The 20852-nt window shown below is 37.5% G+C and overlaps 1 pseudogene across 1 annotated transcript in view; it reads right to left on the bottom strand.

Annotated features, from left to right (window-relative positions):
• Nucleotides 1-20852, bottom strand: part of LOC106997463 (protein C-mannosyl-transferase DPY19L1-like) — a 104613-nt pseudogene that overhangs the window by 36075 nt on the left and 47686 nt on the right. The window contains exons 7-9 of the transcript XR_013415408.1: nucleotides 16483-16574; nucleotides 12351-12450; nucleotides 9881-9958 (exon numbers count right to left, since the gene is read on the bottom strand). The product of XR_013415408.1 is annotated as a protein C-mannosyl-transferase DPY19L1-like (transcript). The remainder of the gene's footprint in view (nucleotides 1-9880; nucleotides 9959-12350; nucleotides 12451-16482; nucleotides 16575-20852) is intronic.

The raw sequence follows: 20852 nt of genomic DNA, 5'->3' as shown, positions 1-20852 counted from the left end.
TTCAATACAAATATTGACAAACTGGCCTACAAAAAGATTGTGCTAAGTCACTTTTCCACCAACTGGTCAGGAAAGTTCCTATGGATATATATTCTTGCAACACTGTATTCCTCTTTTAAATACCGGCCAATCCAGTAGGGAAAAAATGTTACCTCATTGTTTCACTTTTCCATTCTTTTAATAGATGAAACACAGCACCCTTTATTCTATTTGCTGGTTATGTTGTCTCGTGTGTATGTGTGAACTGCTTTTTCCCACTGCCCATCTGTCTATTGGGCTTTCATTATTTTCCTTAACAGTTCTCTTCATATATTACAGAATATAGCCCCAATATCCAGAATCTACAAGGAACTTAACAAATTTACAAGAAAAAAACAAACAACCCCATCAAAAAGTGGGTGAAGGATATGAACAGACACTTCTCAAAAGAAGACATCTGTGCAGCCAACAAACGTATGAAAAAAAAAGCTCATCATCACTGGTCATTAGAGAAATGCAAATCAAAACCACAATGAGATACTATCTCACACCAGCTAGAACGGCGATCATTAAAAAGTCAGGAAACAACAGATGCTGGAGAGGATGTCGAGAAATAGGAATGCTTTTACACTGCTGGTGGGAGTGTAAATTAGTTCAAACTATTGTGAAAGATAGTGTGATTCTCCAGAAGATTCTCCAGAATCTAGAACCAGTATTTGACCCAGGAATCCCATTGCTGGGTATATACTCAAAGGATTTTAAATCATTCTACTATAAAGACACATTCACACTATGTTTACTGCAGCACTGTTCACAATAGCAAAGACTTGGAACAAACCCAAATGCCCATCAATGACAGACTGGATAAAGAAAATGTGGCACATATACACCGCGGAATACTATGCAGCTACCAAAAAAAGGAGGAGTTCATGTCCTTTGCAGGGACATGGATGAAGTTGGAAACCATCATTGTCAGCAAACTAACACAGGAACAGAAAACCAAACATCCTATGTCCTCACTCATAAGTCTCAGCTGAACAATGAGAACACATGGAACACAGGGAGGGGAACATCACACACCGGGGCCTATTGGGGGTGGGGGGCTAGGGGAGGGATAGCATTAGAAGAAACACCTAATGTAGATGACAGGTTGATGGGTGCAGCAAACCACCATGGCATGTGTATACCTATGTAACAAACCTCCACTTGCTGCACATGTATCCCGGAACTTAAAGTGTATATATATGAAGGGGTGGCCTGCCCCTCCACACCTGTGGGTGTTTCTCAAGAGACTTGAGAAAAGAAATGAGACACAGAGAAAAAGTATAGAGAAAGAAAAAGTGGGCCCAGGGGACCGGTGCTCAGCATACAGAGGACCCACATCCGCACCGGTCTCTGAGTTCCCTCAGTATTTATTGATCATCATCTTTACCATCTTAGAAAAAGGGAAGTGACAGGATAATAGGATCATCATAGGGAGAAGGTCAGCAGTAAGATATATGAATAAAGATCTCTGTGACTTAAGTTTAAGGAAAAGTGCTGTGCCTTGATATGCATATGTAAACATCTCCATAAACCTTTTTAGTGCATAAAGAGCAGCATTGCGCTAGCAAGTCCCAACTTTCCACCTAAGGTGGCTTTCTCCTTTCTCAGTAAACAGAATATACAATCAGGTTTTACACTGAGATGTTCCATTGCCCAGGGAGGGGCAGGAGACAGATGCTTTTCTCTATCTCAACTGCCAAGAGGCTTCTTTCCTCTTACACCAATCCTCCTGAGCACAGACCCTTCACGGGTGTCAGGCTGGGGGATGATCAGGTCTTTCCCTTCCCACGAGGCCATATTTCAGACTATCACAAGGGGAGAAACCTTGGACAATACCTAGCTTTCCTAGGCAGAGGTCCCTGCGACCTTTGGCAGTGTACACGTCCCTGGGTACTTGACATTAAGAGAATGGTGATTACTTTTCACAAGCATACTGCCTTCAGGCACTTGTTTAACAAAGCACACTCTGCACAGCCCAAAATCCATTAAACCTCGAGTCACCACAGCACATGTCTCTTGCAACGACAAGGTTGGCGGTAGGGTCACAGATTAACAGCATCTCAAATATAGAACAAAATGGAGTCTCTTATGTCTACTTCTTTCTATATAGACACAGTAACAGTCTGATCTTTCTTTTCCCCATATATATATATGTATATATGTATATATAATATATATAAAAGAACCTAGCCCCTTATCAAGTAAACATATTGTAAATATTTTTCTCAGTTCATTTTTGACCTTTGTAGAATTTTTTGTATTATGGTTATTTTCTAAATCTTTATCTTAGCAAATTTATCCTTCATTTCCTTTAGGTCTTTGGATTTATGTCATTTAAAAAGGCACTTAAAGGCCGGGCGCGGTGGCTCAAGCCTGTAATCCCAGCACTTTGGGAGGCCGAGACGGGCGGATCACGAGGTCAGGAGATCAAGACCATCCTGGCTAACACGGTGAAACCCCGTCTCTACTAAAAAAATACAAAAAAACTAGCCGGGCGAGGTGGCGGGCGCCTGTAGTCCCAGCTACTCGGGAGGCTGAGGCAGGAGAATGGCGGGAACCCAGGAGGCGGAGCTTGCAGTGAGCCGAGATCCGGTCACTGCGCTCCAGCCTGGGCAAGACTCCGTCTCAAAAAACAAAAAAACAAAAAAAAAAAAAAAAGGCACTAAAAATAAAATAATCCATATTTTCTTCTAGAAGTTTTATTTTTGATCCATATATATCAATTTCCATGTGAATTTTAGAATCAGCTTATTAAGCTTCAAAAACTAAATTTTTTATTAAAATTACTTTATTCAATAACGTATGTTATTTATAGTTATATCTGCTCAACATTGAATCTTTAGATCCCAAAGCAATACATGTTCCTTCCATTTCTTTAAATCTTCTTTGACATGCATTAGCAAGTACAGTTTTCTTTACATAGATCCTGCATATTTTGAGTTTATTCTAAAGTATATAATTTTTGCTGCTGTTGTATCAAGAATCTTCATATTTTCTGATTGTATATAGAAAAATTATATTAAATATGCATCAATGAATATGATTTGTTTCTAGTGGTAGTTTATTTGGATTTTTCAAGTATTCAAAAATGATATCAACTACAAACAATGATATTTTTACATCTTCCTTTGAATTATTTTTTAGTCAACTGTATTAGCTGACATTTCTGCAACAATGTTAAGTAATAAGAGAGGCAGTAGGCATATTTACCATGCTTCTGGCATTAATGGAAATAGGAAATTGTTCTATTGCTTCATCATTTTATGTGATACTAGTTTTTGTTTTGAGGTGTGGGTATCTTAAATTTTCCAATTTTAGTATATGTGCTGCCGAAGCGAGCACAGGTATCTTAAATTTTCAATGAAATATCCATCTATTTTTACTTGATTATGGTCTTAAACACCAAAAATAGATGCTGATTTTTATCAAATACCTTTATAGTATCAAAGGCAATTATTATATTATGGATTTTCTTTTTTTTTCTTTGAGACGGAGTCTCGCTCTGTCACCCAGGCTAGAGTGCAGTGGTGCAATCTTGGCTCACTTCAAGCTCCGCCTCCCGGGTTCACGCCATTCTCCTGCCTCAGCCTCCCAAAGTAGCTGGGACTACTCCCAAAGAGTAGCTGGGACTACAGGTACCCACCACCACGCCTGGCTAATTGTTTGTATTTCTAGTAGAGACAGGGTTTCACCATGTTAGCCAGGATGGTCTCGATTTCCTGACCTCATGATCCACCTGCCTCAGCCTCCCAAAGTGCTGGGATTACAGGCGGGAGCCACCGCGCCCGGCCTATTATGGATTTTTTTAAACTTCTCAATGTGATAAATATTAATAGAATTTCTAATATGAATACATTCCTGCATTCCTGGAATGAGGCACTTAGATACAAATTTATATAAAAAAATCTATCTGAGCGAAACTACAAAACTTCAATGAAAGTAATCAAAGAACTTTATAAATACATGAAGAGTTATTCCATGTACAGGAAGATTCCATAGTGTCAAGATGTCAGTTTTTCCCAACTTGATCTATGGATTCAGCACAATCCCAATCATGAGCCTAGCAAGTTATCAATAAAGTGATTCTGAAGTTTATACGGAGATATAAAAAACCCAGTACAGAGCCAACTCAATACTGAAGAAGAGCAAAGTCAGAGGACTGACACTACCCCACTTCAAGACTTACTATAAAGCTACTGTAAACAAGACAGTGTGGTATTGGTGAAAGAAGACACGAACAGATCAAGGGAACAAAATATAGAGCCCAAAAATAGACTCACATATATCATCAACTGATATTTGACAAAGGAGGAAAGGCAATACAGTGGAGCAAAAATAGTCCTTTCAACAAATGGTGCTGGAACAATTAGAGATCCACATACAAAAAAATAAATCTAGACATAGACTTTACACCCTTCACGAAAATGAACTCAAAACAGACCATAGATCTAAATGCACACTGCAAAACTATAAAGCTCCTAGAAGATAACATTGGAGGAAACCTAGATGACCTTAGGTATGGTGATGACTTCTTACATAAAACAACAAAGGTACAATTTATGAAAGAAATGACTGATAAGCTGAACTTCATTAAAATTACAAACTTCTGCTCTGTGAAAGACAGGACAATGATTGAGAGAAGGTATTTGCAAAAGACACATCTGATAAGGGACTGTTATCTAAAATATACGAAGAATTCTTAAAACTCGACAATAAGAAAATGAACAACCCAAGGAAATATGAGCAAAAGATCTTAATAGACACTTCACCAAAAAAGATACACAGATGGCCAAAAACAGCATATTAAAAGATGTTCAACCAAATTAAAACAATGAGATACCAATACACATCTATTAAAATGGCCAAAAAAGCATATTAAAAGATGTTCAACCAGATTAAAACAATGAGATACCATTACACACCTATTAGAATGGCCAAAAAGCATATTAAAAGACATTCAACCAAATTAAAACAATGAGATACCATTACACATCTATTAAAATGGCCAAAACCCACTGTGACACCACCAAATGCTGACAAGGATGTGGAGCAGCAGGAACTCTCATTTATTGCTGGTGGTAATGCAAAATGGCTTGGCCACTTTGGAAGACAGTTTGGCAATTTCCTAAAAACTAAGCATACTCTCACCATACCATCCAAATATCCCTTTCCTTGGTATTTACTGAAATGAACTAAAACATTCATGTAAAAACCCGCACACAGATGTTTACAGCAGCTTTATTCATAATTGCCCAAACTTGGAGTTAACCAACATGTCCTTCAATAGGTGAAAAAATAAACAGTGGTACATCCATATAATGTTAACAATAATCAAGATCAAAATGAGCTATCAAGCCATGAAAAGACTTGGAGGAAACTTACTTGCTTTTTACTAAGTGAAAGAAGCCAATATGAAAAGGCTACATACTGTATGGTTTCAAACACATGACACCATACAAAAGGCAAAACTACGGAGACAGTAAATAGATCAGGGGTTGCCATGGTTAGGGGGAAGGAGGGATGAACAGGTGGAGCACAGAGGAACTTTATGGCTGTGAAACTGTTCTACAAGATACTACATGGTTGACAGATGTCATTATACATTTGTCAAAACCCAGGCCGATTGTGGTGGCTCACATCTGCAATCCTAGCACTTTGGGAGGCCAAGGCAGAAAGATCCCTTGAGCCCAGGAGGTCGAGGCTGTGGTGAGCCATGCTTGCACCACTGAACTCCAGCCTGGGTAACAGAGTAAGACACTGTCTCAAAAAACAAAAAACAACCACCACCCACAGAAAAGTGAGGCCTAACGTAAACTACAGACTTTGGGTGATTATGATGTGTGATGTAGGTTTATCAATTGTAACAAATGTACCACTCTGGTGCGGGATGTCAATAGAGGGCTAGGTTGTGCATGGTTGGGGAGCAGGGGGCATATGGGAAGTCTGTACTTTCTGCTTAATTTTGTTATAAATCTGGCTGGGTGCAGTAGCTCATGCCTGTAATCCCAGCACTTTGGGAGGCCGAGGTGGGCAGATCACATGAGGTCAGGAGTTTGAGACCAGCCTGGCCAACATGGTGAAACTCCATCTCTGTTAAAAATACAAAATTGGCCGAGTGTGGTGGCACGTGCCTGTAATCCCAGCTACTCGGAAGACTGAGGCAGGAGAATCGCTTGAACCCGGGAGGCAGAGGTTGCAGTGAGCTGAGATCGTGCCACTGCACTCCAGCCTGGGCGACAGAGTGAGATCCGTTTCCAAAAAAAAAAAAAAAATTTGCTATAAACCTAAAACTTCTCTGAAAAATAAAGATTTTTAATTAAGAAACAAAAACCACAGAGAGATATCACCTTATACCTATTAGGATGGCTACCATCACAAGAGCAGAAAATAAATGTTGGTGATTACAGGGAGAAAATAGAACCTCGTGCACTGTTCATAGGAATGTAAAATGTAGAGCTACTATGGAAAAGTTTGGCAGTTCCTTAAAAAAATAAAAATAGATTTACTATATGATCAGTCCAGCAATTCCACTTCTGGGTACATACTCAAAATAATTGAAAACAAGATCTCAAAAAATATTTGTTCATAGCAGCATTATTTACTATAGCTGAAACATCGAAGTAACCCAAGTATCGGTGGACAGACTGAATAGATAAGCAAAATCGTGTGTGTGTGTGTGTGTGTGTGTGTGTGTGTGTGTGTGTGTGTGTACACACAATGGAATCCAAGTATTCATGGACAGGTTGAATGGATAAGCAAGATCTAGTGTGTGTGTGTGTGTGTGTGTGTGTGTGTATACACAATGGATTATTTTTTAGCGTTAAAAAGGAAGGAAATTCTGACATGCTTCAACATAGAGGAAACTTGGAGACAGTAGGCTAATTGAAGTAGGCCAGTCACAAAAAGCCAAAAACGATCATTTCACTTACATGACATACATAAAGTAGTCAAAATCACAAAGACAGAAAGTAGAATGGTCGTTTCCAGCAGCTGGGAAGACGAAAGAATAAGGACTTTAATGGGTATAGAGTTTCAGTTTTGCAAGATGAAAAATGTTCTGGAAATAGATGGTGGTGATGGTTGTAAAACAATGTGAATGTACTTAATATCACTAAACTGTATAATTAAAAATGCTTAAGGTGGTAAATTTTAAGTTACATGTATTTTACCACAATAAAAAATGGAAAAATAATTTTTTGGAAATAATTCTATATTTTTCTTTTTATTACTATAAGAATTTAGGAATTTATAAAGTGATAATGGAAGCTGACAGAAAATAGTAAGTCATATAATAAAGTATGTATCATTTACCCAAGGTAGGTTTTACTACAAACTACACTGGGTAATTTTATAATTTTATAACTATAACTTTGAGTCAATGCCCTCAGCCATAGTTGCCTATGTGACCAGCCAACTCTGAAGGCTTAACATTTTAAATATCTGATTTATACTACAAAATAAAAAACTATTTTAAATAGTTTGGGAAAAAATAAGCCAAGTCTAAAAAATATATAATTACTGTCTAACTCATTCATGAACAAGGATGTAAAAATCCATCAAAATAACAGCAAACTGAATCCAGCGACATGCAAAAATTGTGTTTAACCCAGAAAAGCAAGTTTATTTAATGCTAGAAAATTAATTAATGTTAATTCATTACAGTAACAGATTAAAGTAGGGGGAAATACACAGAATCATCTAAACGGATACAGAAAAGCATTTCATGAAATTTAACATTTATTCATTTCTTTTTAAAAGTGCTCAAAGCATGATGAGGACATGTTAAAAGGAAAGAGAAGTCAGCTTGAATAGTTGGACAAGTGTGGAACAATTTGAGCATCAACATAAATAACAAAAATAATGTATTACACTGTACTGACTAAAATAGATGTCGTTTTCTTTTGGACACAAGACAAACTGGTAAAAGATGTGAATAGGAATTTACAACAATGGAAACATGAAGGGTGTATAAACATATGAAAAGATGCTCAGCTTCATTATGAATCAGAGAAAATGCAAATTAAGGTCACAAGATACCATTTTACATGAACAAGACTGATAAAATAAAAAAGGATGTAGAATAACATAAGCTGCTATTTGAATGACACATTGCTTTTGGAAGTAGTCCAATCATTTTAGAAAAACAACTTGGTATTTATAAAGTTGAACATGTATATAATTTACCACCCAACAAGTTTACTGCTAGGCAAAACACCCTAGAGATACTCTCAATGTATGTGCCCTAGGAGATACGTGAAGAATGTACAGAATTATTTATAACTAAAAAAAGAAGTTGGGGGGAGAGGAGAGAACCTAAATGTCCTTCAACAAGAAAATGAATAAATGAATTATCCTTTATTTATATGATGGAAACTATAAAGCAGTGAAAATATTTGAATTCTAGCTACATGTAAGTAGCAGAAATCTGAGTGAAAAAATAGTATTTATAAAATAATGCCATTTGTATAAACCTTACAAAGAATGTGAACATTTAATAAAAATATATATTATTTAGTAATCCACATATGGTAAACTTATAAAGAAAAGCAAATTGATTACAATTCAAAAAGTCAGAATAGCGGTTACCTCTAGGAGCAGTGAGGGGATGAGCTCAGGGCATACAGGACTTATGTATAAATTATTAAGAAAATGAAAATGGGATATTATGACAACTGTAAAATTATCAGGAAAAGAAAACATCAAAATTATAAAAACTAATGAAAGAGAGGACAAATGTTTGTTTTTAAAGGACAACCATTCAAGAACATCAACCAACCGGCTTTAGGGTCTTTGTTCTAGCTGTTCCACCAACCTAGAGATCAGTTTCTTTCATATCTACTCGGCTAATTCCTTCTCCTTCTTCCAATCTCTGTTCTACTTCCCCTTCTCAAGAAGACCTGCCCTGACCACATAATTTGATTTTTCCATCTCCTACCCCCGATCTTGGTGCTTCTTATTTGCCTTACCCTGACCTTTTCTTTCTTCTAAAATCTTTTTTTGCATTTTTTTATAGAGATGGGGTCTCACCCAGACTGGTCTTAATCTCCTGGGCTCAAATGCCCTCTTGCCTCAACTTCCCCAGGCCACCATGCCTGGCCTAAAATCCTTATCACCTTCTAACATCCTACATAAATTTACCCATTTACTATGTTTATTATTTATCTTCTGTCTTCCCTCCTTCCCCCATGCTGTTAGAATGTAGTAATATGAATGCTGGTTTGTTCCACATGCCTGGATAGTTGACACTCAGTAAAACTTTTTTTCTTTTTTGTAGAGACATGGTCTTGCTATGTTGCCCAGGCTGGAGTGCAGTGGCATGATCATAGCTCACTGCAGTCTCAACCTCCTGGGTTAATGCAATCCTCCCACATCAGCTTCCTAAATAGTTAGTACTACAGGCATGTGTCACCATGCTAGGCTAATTTTATTGTATTTTTGTAGAGATGAGCTCTGGCTCTGTTGCCCAGGTTGGTTTCAAACTCCTGGCCTCAAGTGAACCCCACCTTGGCCTCTCAAAAGTGTTGGGATCACAGGCGTGAGCCACCATGTTGGGCCCTTCTACTTCATTTTAACAGACAGCTCCTGGATAATATATCAATCCCATGTTTCTGTTTCATAAATTATTTCTTTTACTGATAATGCATTAAGTTGGGCACAACTTCAATCAGATAATATGACCCAAATTAAATTTTTGTGAGTGGTCTATCAAAACAAGGTCTGTTGATTATATCACAATGTTTGAACAACATTTGTTTTAGTTATGAAATTGTTACAACTAGTTTCAACCACGAACAAATCAAATATTAATCAGGAGTTTAAGGGCAAAAAATGGAAGAGAACAATAAAAAATTATTACCATGTGTATATAAATGACCTTCCGTAATTTACATATATCAATGTACCCGACAACACACACTGCAAATAATGATGCAATCTGAAATTTAAAAATAAATTAAAAGTAAAAAAGATAAAATGAATAGCTACAAGAATGAAGAATATATTTATTGTTGTTTCAACTGATTTATATATACACACAGAGTGAGTTCTTTTGTCTTCCTTTTATCTGCCAATTTATTATTAAATATAGTCAATATATTAGTATAGAAAATATTGGTTGATTTTTCTCTCTGATACACAGCTCTCTCAATCATGTTAATTGTCTACTTTGTCGATTGTCCAAAACAATACTCATTTTAATTTCAGGTCAACCCTACTGTCAATATGTACAATTAAAAAGTGCTGTGTCCAATCAAAAAGAAGAAAATGTAATTATAATATGATAACTAATACATAATTGGGGAAGATACATTAAACTGAAAAATAATTATGCAATGCATGTGTGCATAAAAATACTTTAATTTCTCCTTGCTAGTCACTCTTTACAAGTATCTCTATTAGCGTTCTTTCATTAATACAAATATCCAAGAGTTAGTTATAATCAAATTTATCAATTTCAAATCAAGAGTACTTTTGCTGCAAAGGTATTTTTAACTTTCTTTTCTATTTGAAAGAAAACTGTATGTTATATATCACTAATTCTAAGAGTATTGGAATTATTTAGATGAATTAATTGATTAAATGATTATACAGTATCTCTTACATAGAGGTAATATGTCAGACAATGCCTCTACACCCTTCCTCATAGAAAAAGCAACTCAAATTAAACTCTCCCTGTCCTACTACAAAAGCATAGCATAAACAGATTGCAAAGTAGCTGAATACTTAAACATATAACTAAAGTTTCATTCATCAAGTTTTTTATCTCTAAAGCAATCTACAACAAATGTTTCCATTAGTGAGTAAAACAACACAGTTTCCCTTAATTCAGAGTTACCCATGGAGAATACTGCATTTCTTGGGGTGCCTGATATGACATAACAACTGTGGGGAAGTGTGTGTTATTATTCAACATAAGCCCCACAGGGACCTTCACCTCCACAGAAAAGCAGGCGGTATCCACTATCAGGAAGCAATGAGAATGCTCCCTTTTCATCCCAAGGGCTAAGCAACACACAGTACATTTACAGGGTAGAATTTTAAAGAAAGAATCTCAGAGACAATTTTAAACCAGAAACTGATTGAAAATGTCATCAAACTAAGTTAGACAAATGAGTCTACAAGACAAGATCAAAATAAAAAGTAAGTACAAATAAAGCCTATTTTTTAAAATAATGATAAAACCAACTAACTTTACTGACACCTACTAAGTACCAGGTACCGTGTTAAGAATCATACACATTACTTCATCTGGTCCTATACGCAACCCAATAAAGTAGGTTCTTTTATTATCTCTATTTCAGAAATGAGAAAATCTAAACTAAGAAAAGTTAACTATTTTATCCAAATTAAGAGGTTACTGAATAGAATTAGGACTCAAATCCAAGTCTAACTTCATTCCCAAGCAAGACGTTCTAAAAAATATTAAAAAGCAGCCAGGCGTGGTGGCTCACGCCTGTAATCCCAGCACTCTGGGAGGCCTAAGCGGGCAGATCACAAGGTCAGGAGATCAAAACCATTCTAGTTAACACAGTGAACCCCATCTCGACTAAAAATACAAATAATTAGCCGGGTGTGGTGGCACGCACCTGTAGTCCCAGCTACTTGGGAGGCTGAGGCAGGAGAAACGCTTGAACCCAAGAGGTGGGGGTTGCAGTGAGCTGAGATTATGCCACTGCACTCAAGCCTGGGTGACAGAGCAAGACTCCATCTCAGGAAAAAAAAAAAAACAACTCTTCAACTGCTTTATACAAATATACCAGGTACAATAAAAAAAATAGTAGGCAGGGAAAAAAATGAGTATGTAATTCACTCCCTCTCTCAACAAACGACCTCCATTTATAGTGGGCAAGAGTACATGGAAAGACAATAGATAAATTTCCAGACAGGTAGAGAGAATTTTATAAGAGATGAACTGGTTAACTATTTATCCTGTAATCCTATGTGTCTTTATTCTACATGCAAGAATGTACACAACTATTCATAAAAGAAACATTTTACGCAAAAGAAATACTATAGATAACTTAAGAGAAATACTTAAAGTTATAGCACTAGTCCTCTTTTAAGCACATTAACAATACTGAATAACAAAGATAAGCATTCTTACACATTTGAGTTCAATAAATGCATTATGTTAGGAAGTAAATAATTAACAATCATTAATAAATAATCCTACATATTTCTCTACACTGAACTTTCTTTTGTTCAACATTCCTAGAAAATGTTTTAGGAATTAGAATCATAAAACATCTCAGTTATAATTTTATGCAAATGAGTTGACATAGTCAAAAATGCTAAGCTTAAAACAGCTTAAAATATAATCAGCTCACCTGAGTAAGAAGCACAAATTGAGCAAACTGCCAAGGAAGCATGAAAAATACATTGGAAATGCAGAGTGCAATCACACTTCCTCTATAAAGTTTTGTAGCCCTTGAAAAGATAAAATAAGCATTAGTAAGTTCAAACACAAAATAGTCTAGCATTGGCTCCAAACTGCTGCAAATTAGAATCTCTAAATATATATGATCTGGTTATAACACAACCTAAACATAAAATGAACCAATGGGTTAGAAATTATACCTCCTGATACTCAATTACAACAATTTTCTTTGAAAGGTAAATACCCATTATTGCTAACAATAACACAGAGAGAAGGAGGGTGGCTGGGTCAGTATATCCATGAACATTTTTTTCAAATTATATTTTGGTGAATCCATGTATGAATATTTTAAAAATACCTGATTCAACAGATTCATTGGTTAGAAAGGCAGGAGATGCCTGTGAAAAGATGACAGCAGTGTATTTTAAGTGCTAAGTATTACACAGACAACTAGTGCAAGAATGTAGAATAAGAGCTAAGCGGCTGAGAGAGATTTTGTACGCTTGTGAGATAAAAAGTTGGGTCTGGCACAGGTAGGAGAACACAGAAAAGTGGAGGAAAAGATATGGGGGCCATTCTGAAGCAATCTTTAGAGATCTCATTTTGGCACTGACTTGTAATTTAGGAGATTTTTAGGAGGGTAAGATGATTGTATCCTCTAAATCTGCAAGCCAACGCAAAGCCCCACACATGTCCATCTTCACAGAAGCACAGTGTGCATGTTAATACACTGAGGTGATGGAGTGTAGGCAGCTTGGATACAGTAAAGACATCCTGGTTAGACAAACCTACCTGGAGCATAGAGCACCATTACGAAACGCCTTTCTTCACTTCTGGAAGTATCCCTTCCCCAAAGGACATCCCTCTCTGCTATTTTAATCCAACAAAAGTACTTTTAAACTCCAGATAACCTTTTAATGAGTTATGAAATCAACTTATGGAATAAAACTCAGCATTTAAAAATGGAGATCAGCAGAGTGAAACGGAATATATATGACTATATCCTACGTACGAGCGGTTCTATTCTGTGAAACTTTTGTTTCAGTTGTGTGCATACATGTATGTGTATTCTAAGCCACAGTATAAAACTTATTATTTCTTACAGATCATAGTCCGAAAGTTTGAAAGCCACTGTCTAAAATAAAGCATTTCTCTACTGCTTTTGAATACTAAATATGATTTTCATTTTATGGGTAATAAGAGACATTAAGATTTCTGAGCAGAATTTAATACCAATCTGGCAGTTGGGTAAAGAATGCACTATGGGGAGATAGGAATGAACAGAAAACAAAGAAAATCCAATTGGTGATCAAAATAGCTCTGACCCAAGACAACAGAAATGGAAACATAAATATTGCCAAGAATAATTAAAAATAAAAAAAAGCTAAGAACAATCAAGAAAAAGCTCAGCTGTGCTAGTATTAGGTGATTATATAAACTGAATTTCTAAAAATGCTTAAAATGCAAAACTGGACAAAACCAATTTGTTAAAATATACCTCTAACCTTATTTATACATGATTCCTAGCATTAAGGAATAGTCTCCTTTCCAGTTTTATAACAGTATCCTCAGCACTGCAGCCTGCATCAACACTGCTCAGCTTCTTCTTGGCTCCCCCAAGCCATCACCACCCACCACCTCCCTCTCATGTCACAATATGTCAACTACAGGTAGAAACCAAGAACTAAAGGAAATGGCTGCTCTTCCAAAGGAGACAATGTCAGTAAGAAGGATGAAATATCAGAAGACGAAGATGGCCAATAGAAAGAAGGTTGCTATCCTTCAGAAAAAAGGCAAGATGTCTGCCAAAACTTCAAGAAAGGAGGGTTAGCAGGTTTTCCCTCCTAGAAAGACTGCAGTGTCCAGGAAAGCAAAATGAAAGCCCACACTTCCAAGCAAGCAGTCACAGCCACACCAAGCAAGCAGGGAGCCACACCAACTAAGGAGCATAACCAGGAAAGCCATCGCAATCAGAAGTGACAAGCTGCCAATGAAGATGGCGAGGAAGACCAAGATGGGATGGATCTGAACCAGGAGTGGTGAAAGCAGCAGCTGATTCAGCTTCAGATGGCCAGGAATATGAGAAGGGAAATGTCAACCAGAATATAAACAGAGACAATGAAGAAGGCTCTAAAGAAAGGAAAGTTTCTAAAACTTTTCAGCAAAAAGTAAAGACAGGTATGAAAAGGTGGGTAAGGCTGAAAATGACAATGATAAGAGGCTAAAGAAGACATAAAAAGCTTGTCACAGAAGCACCTGGAGCCAAAAACAGAGAAGGACCCAACAGAAGGCAGCCCTTGAAGGCAGGAAACAGCAACTGGAGAGGCCCCATCCTGGAAGGCAGAATAATGGCCTCCAAAAATATCTGTGCCCTAATCCCTGGAACCTGTGAACATGTCATGTTGCATGGCAAAGGGGAACTAGGGCTGCAGACGGAATGAAGATGACTAATCACCTGGCCCGACAGTAGGGAATATATCCTGGATTATCCAGGTGGGCCCAGTGTAACCACAGGGTACTCAAAAGTGGAAGACAGGCTGAAGAGAAGGTTGGAGTGAACTGACAAAGAAGGACCCAATCCACCATTGCTGGTTTTGAAGATGAAGGAGCCACAAGCCAAGAAATGCAGGCAGTCTCCCAAGAAATGCAGGCAGTCTCCCAAGAAATGCAGGCAGCCTCTTAAGAAAGGCAGGCGGTCTCCCAAGAAAGGCAGGCGGTCTCCCAAGAAATGCAGGCAGCCTCTAGAAGCTAGAAAAGGCAAGAAAATTGATTCTCTCCCCTCCCACTCTGCGCCTTCCGGAAGAGTGTAGCACCTCCAATACCCTGATTGTAAAACTTCGGAGCTAGAGAACTCCAAGACAGTAGATCCCAGTTTGTGGTGACTGGCTACACAGCAACAGGAAACTAACACTACCTGCCATGGTGCAGATGGACTAAAGGAAGCAGCGCTCAGTCCCCGGAGCAGCATCCGCACAGCTACTCAGGGACAGATCGGATCAGTGAGTGAAAGAAGATTCAAAGGTTTGCCTTCACTGGATTTAAGACAGGAGCAGAGGTAGAAAAGCAGGAAGGAACTAGAGACTGATAGTCTGCTGTCTGCACTACACTGGAGAAAAAAGCCATGGTCAAGAATGTGAATGTGGAAAAACAGCATCTGTGGTGGTGAATCAAAGACTCTTACAGCACAACACTTCTTACAGAGATGTTTGTGAAGGGACCGTTGCTCAATGTGCCTCAGAACCAACAGGGCACAGCTAAAGGTTATGAATTCATAGAGGTTCACCTTATTTGAAGGTGCCAAAGAATTAAACCCTACAAAAGAGTTTAGGGGACAGCAATAAAGCTGGAGCTACACAGACTTTAAAAAGCTAATGCAAAAACATTACTCATCCCATGTTCTATGAAAGGTCTGTCTAAAGACACTACTATGCAGGAGACTAAAAGCCATGTGATGGTTCTATGCTTGCTGTAACATTCAGAGAGAAATATAGATTGCCCAAAGGGTTTGGCATAACAGACTTCAACAAAGTTCTTCCGAATTTGGAGGATCACTGAAGGGAGTTATCGGTCTGAGTCATCTTCAGATTTTTATCATGCTTTGTTCCATTTTTCCATAGCCCCCATTTGGTTTCATTTTTACCCTCTGAAGCAAGGCAGGTCAATATTTGTCAGCAGAAAGGGTGAGAAGTGTGAATTCTGTGAATTACACTTTGCCCCAAAGGATTGTATCTTACAGGATACACTATAGCATAACCAGCCTTCACCTTCTTTCTGCTCATTATCAGGAGGCTATAGTGGTAACAGAAGAAGACTTGAGAAAGTGGAAATGACAGGAGAAGTGAAAGCAAATTTGCTGCTTCTCAAGCAGTCACTGTGGACCACCAAGAAAAAGGAAGAGGAATAGAAGGCTGACAGAAGAAATGTTTTTGGTACTATTTTTAAGTTATACTCTTAAAATATTTTTACTAATAACAGCATCATATTGGTTAATTATTTTATTACGTTGACTTTATTATGGAAGCTTAAGAAATTCTAGTTTAAATTATTTAATGCAAAAAGAAATAAGGTTAAGTCAAAGTTACCTGAGAATATGAGTCACAAGCAACATCTGAAGAACAAGAAATGCATATGAGAAGCTTTCAGGGAGAGGTGGTGTCCACATTACACAGGTACACTGAAAAAAAAATTCATAGTATAGTATACTTGCTAAATTTACTAAGACAGACATTCCAAGTAAAAATTGCTATTTATAAATAAAATAAAATTATTTTTAACAAATAATTTAAATGGCGTGTTGTAAAACAAACTACTGGACTTTATTCCACAGACAGCAAAACTAGCATGTGAGAAATATTACTGACAGAGAAACACATGGCTTAAGATCATGTAAAGCATTAGTATCATGAATTGTCAACAAGAAAATACCAAAAAAGATGCAACTACATCTTAAAAGGAAAGGGAGGAAAAGTACCAGCAAGAAAACGTTCTGTCAAATTTCAGAATATTTTGAGTTGATTATTTATCTATTGTCTGTCTTCTTTCCCATGAATTTCAGCAAAACTATCCATAACTAGTACTTGAGAATTCTTTGTAGTCATCAATTTTAGTATTTTCATTCAGTGCTGCTACAAAAGAATATTCCATTTTTGGTTTTACTTCTTTGCCTAAGCTACCCTGGGTTGCAAAATATTTAAAAGTAGGTGGTAGAATCAAATTAAGTAACAAAAGTCCTAAAATTTTTAAGTATAAACCTTTCTGAAAAGCTCACTTTGGACATAATTAAGCAATGTACTATCGCGGTTGTAATAATGTCATTTTTCTGTATATATACTAAATATATTAGTAAGTTCATCCTTCCATCAACAGAAAACCACATAGAATTAAATGCAAGCAATCTGATATTATTAAGTCACACTAAAATAAATTATGATGTCTTTCAGTGCAAGCAGGGATGACAAAGACTCCACAGAATGGCAAAGACCATGTCAGAAATAAGTGTTTCCTATATTTTAGCTCTACCTCAGACCACTGAATATTTCTAATACTGCTATAGAAAGACTGAGTCAATTCACTCCTCTTTTCTACCAAGCTCACCATCCTCTATGAAAATGATATATGTATGTATTTATGAATGAACTACTCCCACAAGGGAATGCTGAAAAGATCTGTTGATAATGTATACCGTCGTTACTGAATATTACTGAATGTCTGTTGATAATGTATACTGTTGTAACCAGAATGCAATTTTTAAAAGTTGTTAGTTTATTGGATTAACTGGAGAGTTCAGTAGGACTGACAGTAAGATACATAGGCAAAACACATTTCATTGCCCTTTACTGTGCTTCGCAGATAACGTCTGTCACAAATTGAAGGTTTGTGGCAACCCTGCCTCAAGCAAGTCTATCAGTGCCATTTTTCCAATAGCAGGTGGTCACTTCAAGTCTCTGTGTCACGTTTTGGTAATTTTCATAATATTTCAACATTTTCCTTTCTTTTTTTTTTTTTTGAGACAGAGTCTCGCTCTGTCACCCAGGCTGGAGTGCAGTGGCACAATCTCAGCTAACTGCAAGCTCCGCCTCCCAGGCTCAAGCCATTCTCCTGCCTCGGCCTCCTGAGTAGCTGGGACTACAGGTGCCTGCCACCTCACCCGGCTAATTTTTTTTTTTTTTTTGGTATATTTTTTTTAGTAGAGACAGGTTTCTCCGTGTTAGCCAGAATGGTCTTGATCTCCTGACCTCGTGATCCGCCCACCTCGGCCTCCTAAAGTGCTGGGATTACAGGCATGAGCCACCACGCCCGGCCTATTTCAACCTTTTTCATTATTACTATATCTGCTATGGTGATCTGTGATCAGTAATCTCTGATATTACTATTGTAATTGCTTTAGGTGCCTTGAACCATGTCCAATAAGATGGCAAACTTAATGGATAAACATGTGTGTTCTAACTGCTCCACCGATCAGCCACTCTCCCATCTCTCTCCCTCCCATCAGGCCTCCAAATTCCCTGAGACGCAACAATATTAAAATTAGGAAAATTAATAAGCCTACAAGGGCCTCTAAGTGTTCAATTAATAGAAAGAGTTGTTCATCTCTCACTTTAAGTCAAAGGCTAGAAATGATTGAACTTAGTGAAGAAGGCACATCAAAATCTGAGAGAGGCCAAAAGCTAGGCCTCTTATGCCTAACAGTCTGGAATGCAAAAGAAAAATTATTGAAGGAAATTAAAAGTGAAACAACCTTATTGCTGATATGTAGACAGTTCTAATGTACTGGATGGAAGATCAAACCAGCCACATTTCCTTAAGTCAAAGCCTAATCCAGAACAAAACCCTAACTCTCTTCAATTCTATGAAGGCTGAGAGAGGTGAGGAAGCTGCAGAAGAAAAGTCTGAACTAGCAAAGGTTGGTTCATGAGGTTTCAGGAAAGAAGCCATCTCCATAAGATAAAAGTACAAGGTAAAACAGCAATGCTGATGTAGAAGCTGCAAGTTATCCAGAAGATCTAGCTAACATAACTGAGGCAGGTGCCTGCACTAAACAACAGATTTTCAGTGCAGATGAAAAAGCCTTCTATTGGAAGAAAATGTCATCTAGGACTTTCCTAGTCAGAGAGGAGTCAGTGGCTGGCTTCAAAACATCAAAGGTCAGGTTGACTCTCTTGTTAGGACCTAACGCAACCAGTGACTAACTTGAAGCCAATATTCACTGACCATTCTAAATATCCTAGGACCCTTAAGAATTACACTAATCTACTCTGCACATGATCTACAAATGGAGCAACAAGCCTAGATGACAGCACATCTGTTTTAGCATGATTGACTGGATATTTTAAACCCATTCTTGAGACCTACTGCTCAGGAAAAACAATTCTTTTCAAATTGCTCATTGACAATGCACTTGGTTACACAAGTGCTTGGGTGGAGACGGATGAAGTGATTAATGTTGGTTTCATGCCTGCTAACACAGCATCTATTCTGCAGCCCATGAAGCAAAGAGTCATTTCAACTTTCAAGTCTTATTATTTAAGAGATATGTTTCATAAAGCTCTAACTGCCACAGTGATTCCTCTGATGAATCTGGGAAAATGAAATTTAAATCTGGAATGGATTAACTATTTCAGATACCATTAAAATCATTCTGATTCATGGGAAGATGTCAAAATACCATCATTAATAGGACTTTGGAAGAAGTTTATTTCAACCCTCATGGGAGACTTAGATGGGCTCAAGACTTCAGTGGAGGAAGTAACTGCAGATGTGGTGGAAATGGCAAGATAACTAGAAGTGGAGCCTGAAGATGTGACTGAACTGCTGTAATATCATGATAAAACTTAAAGGATAAGGAGTTGCTTCTTAAATGAGCAAAGAAGAGTGGTTTCTTGAAATGGGATCTACTACTGGTGAAGATACTGTAAACATTGTTGAAATTACAACAAAGGATTTACAATACGACATAAACGTAGTTGCTAAAGCAGTGGCAGGGTTTGAGAGGACTGACTCCAATTTTGAAAGTTCTACTGTGGGTAAAATGCTATCAAACAGCATCACATGCTACAGAGGAATCTTTCGTGAAAGGAAGAATCAATCAACACAGCAAATTTCACTGTTATCTTAAGAAACTGCCACAGCTATCCCAATCTTCAGCAACTCCTCTGTCAGCAGCTGTCAACACCAAGGTAAGACCCTCCATCTGAACAACTTGCCGAAGGTTCACATGATCATTGGTAGTTTGTTTGTTTGTTTAGAGATGGAATTTCATTCTGCCGCCCAGGCTGGAGTGCAGCTGCACAATTTCAGCTCACTGTAGCCTCTGCCTCCTGGGTTCAAGCGATTCTCCTGCCTCAGCCTCCCAAGTAGCTGGGACTATAGGCACCCACCACCACACCCGGCTAATTTTTTTTTTGTATTTTTAATAGAGAAAGGGTTTCACCATGTTGACCAGGCTGGTCTCGAACTCCTGACTTCCGGTGATCTGCCTGCCTCAGCCTCCCAAAGTGCTGGGATTAGCGACTTATTTTTAAACTAAGGTATGTACATTGTTTTTTAGACATAATGCTATTTCACACTTAACAGACTACAGTACAGTGTGAATATAACTTTTATGTGCACTGGAAAACCAAAAAATTTGTATGACTTGATTTATTACAATATTCACTTTATTGCCCCGGTCTTGTCCTAACCCTGCATATCTCTGAAGTATGCCTGTACGATCAAAATTTGTAAAGTCATCAGTCTCTGTACAAAAACAAATATTCAAACAAATATTCAAACTATGCAATGTACAATTTGAGAATTTTCTTCATACAGACGGTTCCCCCACATTTGTTACCCACATTCAATGACGTTATCATTTCTCCAAAATTCATTTAATAGCTGAAGTCACTCAGTTCACCAAAACTGAATTACATTCTCTGAAAGTACGGACAAGAAAACCCAATTATAGGACTGTAAT

The sequence above is a fragment of the Macaca mulatta genome, chromosome 3 (assembly GCF_049350105.2).
Source record: "Macaca mulatta isolate MMU2019108-1 chromosome 3, T2T-MMU8v2.0, whole genome shotgun sequence".
Lineage (NCBI taxonomy): Eukaryota > Metazoa > Chordata > Mammalia > Primates > Cercopithecidae > Macaca > Macaca mulatta.
This window is presented reverse-complemented; position numbering and strand designations above follow the sequence as displayed.